At 36.3% G+C, this 9,169-nt stretch overlaps 1 long non-coding RNA gene across 1 annotated transcript in view; it reads right to left on the reverse strand.

The window, feature by feature from the left end:
* Positions 1-8,685, reverse strand: part of LOC118156651 — a 21,460-nt gene extending 12,775 nt beyond the window's left edge. Inside the window, exon 1 of the long non-coding RNA XR_004746364.1 lies at positions 8,675-8,685. This is a non-coding gene — a long non-coding RNA (uncharacterized LOC118156651). The remainder of the gene's footprint in view (positions 1-8,674) is intronic.
* Positions 8,686-9,169: the final 484 nt, after the last annotated feature.

A 9,169-nucleotide genomic window follows, 5' to 3' on the forward strand; every position in this document is an offset into this window, starting at 1 on the left:
CTTGACTTCAGCAAGGCTTTTGACACTCTTTCCCACAGCATTCTCCTGAAGAAACTGGCTGCTCTTGGCTTGGACTGGCGCACGCTTCGTTGGGTTAGAAACTGGCTGGATAGCCGGGCCCAGAGAGTCGTGGTAAATGGAGTCAAATCCAGTTGGAGGCCAGTCACTAGTGGCGTCCCCCAGGGCTCGGTGCTGGGGCCGGTCCTCTTTAACATCTTCATCAATGATCTGGACGAGGGCATTGAGTGCACCCTCAGTAAGTTTGCAGATGACACCAAGTTAGGTGCGTGTGTCGATCTGCTCGAGGGTAGGAAGGCTCTGCAGGAGGATCTGGATAGGCTGCACCGATGGGCTGAGGTCAACTGCATGAAGTTTAACAAGGCCAAGTGCCGGGTCCTGCACCTGGGGCGTAATAATCCCAAGCAGAGCTACAGGCTGGGAGATGAGTGGTTGGAGAGCTGCCAGGCGGAGAAGGACCTGGGAGTGATAGTGGACAGTCAGCTGAATATGAGCCAGCAGTGTGCTCAGGTGGCCAAGAAGGCCAACGGCATCCTGGCTCGTATCAGAAATAGTGTGACCAGCAGGGCTAGGGAGGTGATCGTCCCCCTGTACTCGGCTCTGGTGAGGCCGCACCTCGAGTACTGTGTTCAGTTTTGGGCCCCTCGCTACAAGAAGGACATGGAGGTGCTTGAGCGAGTCCAAAGAAGGGCTACGAAGCTGGTGAGGGGCCTGGAGAACAAGTCCTACGAGGAGCGGCTGAGGGAGCTGGGCTTGTTCAGCCTGGAGAAGAGGAGGCTCAGGGGTGACCTTATCGCTCTCTACAGATACCTTAAAGGAGGCTGTAGAGAGGTGGGGGTTGGCCTGTTCTCCCACGTGCCTGGTGACAGGACGAGGGGGAATGGGCTAAAGTTGCGCCAGGGGAGTTTTAGGTTAGATGTTAGGAAGAGCTTCTTTACTGAAAGGGTTGTGAGGCATTGGAACAGGCTGCCCAGGGAGGTGGTGGAGTCACCATCCCTGGAAGTCTTCAAAAGACGTTTAGATGTAGAGCTTAGGGATATGGTTTAGTGGGGACTGTTAGTGTTAGGTTAGAGGTTGGACTTGATGATCTTGAGGTCTCTTCCAACCTAGAAATTCTGTGATTCTGTGATTCTGTGATTATTCACAATCCTTCTGTCTGTAGAGTACATAGTATTTGTTTTCCAAACTTGAACAATTCAGCAGGAAGGAGAAAAACATTAAAAAAGTCAGCCCATACTTTTCAGATGAATATTGATTTACTGGAAATATTAGTTTCAGATATGCATGTTACATCACCAGACTGAAATCCTCTTTGAAGATTTGGGCAAAGTTTTGTTGTTGTTGTTGTTGTTGTTTTCCTTTTTTTTTTTTTTTTTTTTTATAGATGCCTATATTGATCTGTTTGACAAGAAGCTTGACATGAGCAAGTAATACACGCTTGCAACCCAGAAACCCAACCATACCATGGGCTACATCAAAAGAAGTGTGGCCAGCAGGGCAAGGGGGGTGATTCTCCCTCTCTGCTCTTGTGAGACCCCACCTGGAGCACTGTGTTCAGCTCTGAGACTCCCAGCAGAAGAAGGACATGGAACTATTGGAATGAGTCCAGCTGATGGCCATAAAGATGATCAAGGGGCTGGAGCACCTGTCCTATGAAGACAGGCTGAGAGAGATGGGGTTGTTCAGCCAGGAGAAGAGAAAGCTGCTTTCCAATAACTAAAGGGGACCCATACGAAAGCAGTGGAGGGACTCTTTATCAGGGAGTTTAGAGACAGGACAAGGAGTAATAGCTTCAAACTAAAACAGAGCAGATTTAGTTTAGTCATTTGGCTTGGTGGGAGTTCCCTCATAAGCATTTACCCTCAAAATGTATTTATGGATATCAGTCCATAAGGCTACACAGGTAAGACTGGTTTCCTCTATAAGATGTACTCTCTTCATTCTAGCCTTTCTACCTACCCGCATAAGTCTTCTTTCTTTCTTGAAAGTGACCTAAAACTGTCACTCCAGTATTCCAGATAGTACGGTCAGAAATTCTGCACTGAGACATTAAAAGAGAAAAAGAAACGAACAAACAAAAAACAGAACAGCATGGAAACTTATAGTTTTTGTTAATTCAAAGATACAAGTGTTAACTCTGTGCCAAAAAATAAATTTTGTAACTTAAAGACAAAAAGCCCTAAAACTCTGACTTTGATTTGAGCTGACTGTTACTATTCTGAAATAAAATCTAGGAGAATAATCAATACATTCACAAAAATTTTAGATCAGTCCTTGGTAGTAGTCGAAAAAGTAAACCAAATGTTAGGAATGTTAGAAAAGAGGTAGAGAGTTAAATAAATAAATAAATAGAAATACATAGGAAACAAGTCTCTGTATAAATTCATGTCCTGTCTGCTTCTTGAATATTATACTGAAGGGTACTATCTCAAAAAGTGATCAGAGGAACCAGAAAAATTCAAAAGCAGCAACAAAGATAACCAAAAGCACACTGCACTGAATAAATAAATAAATAAATAAATAAATAAATAAATAGTTTTGTACTCATCACCTTGAATAAACTGTAAATGGGAGTAATGGTTATAAAATTTTATAAAATCACAGCTAAAAGAAGGACAGGAGAAATTGAACCACTGGTAAAGTAACGAAGGTACAATTCCCTACGTTCTGAAAGGGTGGAGCAAGATCAAGCCCTGCAGTGAATATACCATATGTATACCACTCCATATCACTCTGGGACTTCTACCCTTCCCCATCACATGTGGCTCTCCATAAAGCAAAGTAGGAAAAAAACAAAGTAATCCAGAATCTGCAGAACCAATTCTTACACAAAGCCTCTCTTTTACTACCTATAACACTAGTGATCAGGGCATTAGCTGTATGATCAGACCCTTCTTCCTGGTAGTATATGCACACCATAACTGGGGTTTCATTGAGATGAAGTTCTGCCCACAGACAATTATCTAGTATGCTTCAGATGTCTGGAAACAAAACAAAAACAAACAAGCCCACACACAGACACACTCACAAAGGCAACGAAAAGGAAAAAAGGAAAAAAATAAAATAAAAAAAAACGTATTAACATAGTTGTAGAAAATAAATTTTAAAATCTTATAAATATCTGAAGAGAATTACCTCAGAGACCTTCTTCCATCAGATGAAGATCTTTTCTGATTTCCTCTTTCTTCCCGGAAAACTTTGAGGAAAACATTTTAAAGTGTTAACTGCCATGTCATTCAACAGAGGAGTTGACACACAGCCTCTTCCAGTTGCTGACCTAATTTAACAAAGAGTCATCTCATGGGACAGCCTTTGAGTGACTCTAAGGATAAAACATGAGAAAGATGAGGGATGAAATTCTACCATATGTTATAACATATGTACAGTAACACTCAGTACTAACACTGAAATGAATTTATGTCAACGTGAGGATCTCCAATTTAAACATACCGTAATAAATTCCAAACTCAGTTTTACCCAAAAAATTGCCACATTTAAATGAAATAAAAACAGGATAATTTTCTAATACTAGTATTCTTCATAAAACCAACACAACACAACTAAATATCCTGTTTTAAATGTAAACTCCAACTGCTTTCTTTGTATATGATATTATCAATATTATAGCATCTGATAGTACAAACTACACCTGGTAACATGGTACATATCCTTCTTTCATGGCTTTTGGGCAAGATAAACTGCTTAAATGACTGTTATTAACCATATGTGCCTACAGACGTCTTCTAGCCTACAGGTACTGTAGTACCTAAAGTGCTACAGGTACTTTATCTTTATTTGTGCTAAAAACAGTAGGCAAATTATCTTCTTACCCAGAATAATTTACATTCTTCGACTATTCAAAGACTACATATGCTTAAAATAAAGTTCAGGAGGCTCAACTGGCACTACTACAACTGCAGATGTTCTTAATGTTAAGCTTATAAAAATATCTTTGTGGGTCTAGGACCTAAAATCTCAGTCATGAATGCAACTTCTGCATTCGTTACTTTAGATGATTAATTACAAGTGTGTATGTCATGAAGTGGAAACATGTTTTAACACACATGTAAATGAAAAGGAATTAGATTTTGCATATATTATATAGAAATAGTCTAAAAGAAGCTTTCTTAAATTGTTCCCTGCAGCTGAGTTATTCTCAGGATTTTGAGAATTCTCAGAAGTCACCTTGCTTGCTTTGTAACAAAATAAAATAAAAGCAAACAAAAAGCCCAGTATATCCAATTTTTAAAAGATATTCTCAATTTAATATGTTCAATGATGAGGATAAAAGGGTAAATACAACAGCCTAGAATTCAATGGGAATCCATTCCAGGAGACTGGGGTTTATTTATCTACCCATGACTATTAGTATCATTTGCAGTCATACTGTTACCATAGTAGGTTAGCCATTATGAAGAGATTATATCTCCATGAGTAGGTGCTGTTCAAAGATGACTTAAAATAATTTAACTTCAAAAATTAGGGAACTGGGTCGAGGCATGTGTACACTCAGAACTTCAAAGATGTGGAATGGAGAATGACAAGAGGAGAGAGAAACTGATTGCTTCTATATGCTTCTGTTGCAAATTATTTTTCCTGACATGCTCCTTCATTTCATTCCTCAAATATAGAATGAGAATTGTTAAACCAATATAAATATGATTTCACGAGTGTAAATGCTAACTCAAGGATCAACCTGAAGAAATAAGAGCAAACTTTCCCCCAACAACTTGCAGAAACTCAGCTTTTTACCTAGCTGTAATATATTCATTCCTACCACCAAATTTGTATCTGTTATATATCATAATACAAAATATATATTTTTATCTGTGTTTCTATGTATTGAAGACACTGCTGACAGTTCTACTCCTTTGTCACCGCAAATGTACAAAGATCATTTTGTGCATAATTCACAGGCAGATATGTACACATTTCAAATCCTGCTGCACGTGTAGTAAATTGAAGAGTAATGACACCTGCTTTACACTTCAGAGAAGAGTAAAGGAGCTCCACTTTCATAATTACCAAGACTAGCATAACTCCAGGGTTACTCTGTGCCTCATTGTCCCTAATTTTAGGTGGTATTTATTCTTATTAATAATTACAAATCTGCTGATTTGATGAGGATTAGTTAATTCTTTTGCAGTGTTATGAATGTGTTAAGTACTTTTACTAAAGGTTTAAGATGGGAGAATGCAATATGTTTGTCCATCAGGGTCTTCCCCTTGACATGATTGTAAAGTAGTGTAAACTGCCCATATGTTGTGGCATATGGCAGAATTCTAATACTTCATATACCTTATTCTTCATTCTCAATGTAAATAACTGACTCTTTCATGGGTGGGTATTGGGTTAAACTAGGCTGCAGATTCAATGGTTTTACATTCTTTCAAGAGCTGATAAACAAGAGATAACAACTAAAATCCAAGATGAAGTATTTTCAAATTTAGGGGGAAAAATGGCAACACTTTAACTAGTCGTGCTACATATGGCATATGTATTTAGGCCTGACTTGACTTTTAAACTTAAATAGACATAAGTAAAGAAGAAAAAGAAGTCTCTCTGGAGATTTACCCTATCCCACGCCTACCAAACCAATGGTGTTAACTGAGAATTAGATACTAAACTATTACTTATTTTAGCTTTTTTTCTCAAATTCTTTCAGGAACTGGACATATGGCACATTAAAAATGCTAAACTTCAAAATTAACTTCAGAATTAGTTTAGATTTAGAAAATGAATTTCTTTTCCCAGCAGATGATATGTTATCAGATCTTTTAATGCATTTTCATCCCATTTTAAAGGAGAAACAGAAATCCTTCATTCTTGGTAACTTGTGCTCCTGTACACTACTACCCATAAAATCACAGAAATATATATGTACACATATAAAATAACAACAACAAAACCCTCAATTACTATTTCATAAAGAGAAAAAATGGAAACTGGAAAAGTTAAGAGACCAAATGAACATTAAATCTTGATTTGTGGTAGGCAATTACCTGTCTGCTGTCACAATGATATCTAATATTTTCATACTCATTAAAATGAGTGGGCAGTAAAATCTTGATGGTATTTTTTATATGATATAAGAATGGTACTCAGGTCAGATAGAGTACTGATTTAAATTATGGCAAACCTTGATTTATATACACTTCCATAGTTTTGAATACCTCAAGATACAGTCCTGTAGAAACTACAAATCCCGTAGGCTGCTTTCCTAGTCAGAAGTCAGATACATTATACATTTCTATGGCAAAAAATAGAGTTCTTGTCCAAGTAAAGTTTTACAGCCTATTTAAATTAATAAATGCTGCAAAACCTGTACATAGAAGAACTTAGAGACCTGAAACGTGAGCTAAAAAAGAGAGGATTTCTACTCCTCTACTCATTTTGCTGACCTGCACAGGTCAACATTTGGTGTTAGATTTAACAAATGAAATATTTACACCAGGCTGCAGGTCTTCCTTAGAGGCATAATTAATTAATTAATTAATTATGGAAATGACATCACAGAAAAGGCTTTTTTTTTTTTTTTTTTTTTTTTCAGTTTTTAATATCATTCTTGCTTCAGCTGTACACCAATGAATTTGGTGACAACTCCAGTTGTTCAAGTCAGATTTCTGGATGTATTTAGACACAGCAAGGCAAAAGAACTCAAGATAACAAAAGAATCTATTAGAAATTTCAAAATATTAAATAGCTGAATTAACTAAAGTAAGTTTAATTAACAGATTCATAGACTTTCAAGACAGGTGATACCATTTTGACAATGCAGTTATGTTTAGTAATGTTTGCACCAAACCAAATCTTTTCTGATTGAATTGCAATATATCTTTCAGAAACATATCTTGTCTTAATTTCAGACCAGAAAGAATCTGCTACAGGAAAGCTGTTCTCCCCCCCCCCCCCCCAAGATCATTAAATTATGCTTATTGAAAATTCACACCTCAGTTCCAGTATGGTTCTGTTTAATTTTTGCTTTGGATCATTAGATATGTTTTGGCCTCTGTGTTAGAAATTGTAGGGGTTACATTACCATATAACTTTCCTCACGTAAGTAATTAGAAACTAGGATTAAATTATATCTTAGTTGTCATTCCAATGAATTAAAATATAGAAATCTTAGAACTTTATTTTTTAATTACTGTGAATTAATATTTTCTGTTCCACTGAATCTCTCATGTGACTCTTCCATATCCTTTTCTGAATTTAATAAAATGGATTAGAAGAAAATAATAATAATAATCAAGTTAGAGTTACTTCAGCCTATGAAAAAATAAAGTACTAGCTACCACATTGTATCACAGTGATAGTATATTCTTGTAGAAGATGCTAATGCATGTACACACCTATGCACGACTCCTCATTTTGCTACAGATCATTCTTTACTGTATGCAATACAGTAATGAAAACAATATATATGTTCCTGTAGTGGTGAAGCTGTTACCAAGGACCTCATAATAAGGCTTACTGTTACTCTGGGACAAAATAGTACAGGTATTTATTTCTCATGGGTTTTTGTTTATTTGTTTTTGTCTTTGTATTCAAAAAGAGCTATGTTATAAATAATTAACCTCTTCCAAAAACACCACGAGAGGGGGGACAGGGAGATTCAAAAAATCTGGGAAGCTAGATAAATTTTAAAGATACATTTTGAAATATTTCTAGGAGTTCAACAAGTTTGCCTGAAAGCTGCATGTAAAATATGAAGTATTTTGTAAGATTTACTCCTCTGATGTAAACTACTCTAAGATTTCTTAAACTGCCACTGAAAATAATTTTCCCTCTGCTGAAGAAAAGTTAATCTGAGTTCATCTCCAGGTATGAAAAAGTGTCCCAGAATTAAGTTATTTAGTGAGTTTGAAGACCTAAGGCAATGAAAATCCAAGCAATATAAAAGCATTTACAACAGTGACTTGCTGTGACTGCAGCCACTGTCAGAAACAGCAGCATAGTCATAGATTAAATCTTCAAGAGTCAGACTTGAAAAGTGCAAAAATTGAATAATAATTAAAAAAAAAAAAAAATGCTGGTAATAGGTTTTTGTATAGCTAGGTATGCTAAAAGTGAATTACTCTGTCATGGACATGGTTGATTTGAGTCAGTAAACAAATTCGGATGAAACAACCAGAGGTTTTCCCCCATATTTAAGTCAGATTGAAGCAAAGTTAATTAATCTTCCTCAAATGTGAATTAATATTCCTCCAATTCAAAATATTTCATTAACTCAGTTAAAAACTTCAGTTTTACCACATTACCACTTCCTAAATAAACTACTACTGAAATATTGTTGGGACAGCAAGCTATTTCACAGTAGAATCAAAAGTTCTGCTCAGCATTTTTTTTTTAATCTGCACAATTAAGTTGGTAACCTCAATAAAAGTTGTTGGTTTTTGTTGTTGTTGTTGTTGTTGTTGTTTTTTGTTGTTGTTGTTGTTTCTTTTTTTAGAATTCAATGTTACAAAAAGCAGAAAAAAAATGTAGGTAAAACTGCAAGACTAAGTACTCAAGAGAATTTTTCAAAACTTATCACTTAAGATTCACAGACCTGAGTTCTTGTAGATACCAGCGGACAATACATTTGACACCAGTGGTTTTCAATGAAAAATCCAAGTAAAAATTACATATTTCATATACGTACATTTTGCTGTACTGTTGACAGGTCCATGGAGAAAGCCAAATGGAGTCCTACATCTACCTAACCTGAGCTTTTTGAGCAAGCAACTTGGGTTCTGCATCTACAGAGCAAGCCCACCTTGATGATATTGACCCTGTGCAATGAGGTGCCTTTCAGACAGAACAATACTAACCTCAGAACAAATGAGCAAAGAAAATTATAAACATCCCTTACAAATGGTTATTTTCTAGTGTTTCTATCACATCTGCATTCTTGTTGATGAATAATATAAAGATATAAAGACCGCATCCAGGAAATTTGCAAAGACTGCAAAGAAATTCACAAACTGTGGTGGCTTCAAGAAAAATACATCCCAGGGAAAACAATGCAGGAAAAAAAAAAAAAAAAAAAAAAAAAAAAAAAAAAGTCATCATAAAAATATAACTGCATTCCAGAAGTAATATGATGAGCATATAAAAGACATTACATGAAGTAACTGTTCCTAATAGCAGGACGTTAATATTCTAGGGT

This window comes from Oxyura jamaicensis, chromosome Z (assembly GCF_011077185.1).
Source record: "Oxyura jamaicensis isolate SHBP4307 breed ruddy duck chromosome Z, BPBGC_Ojam_1.0, whole genome shotgun sequence".
NCBI classification, from domain to species: domain Eukaryota; kingdom Metazoa; phylum Chordata; class Aves; order Anseriformes; family Anatidae; genus Oxyura; species Oxyura jamaicensis.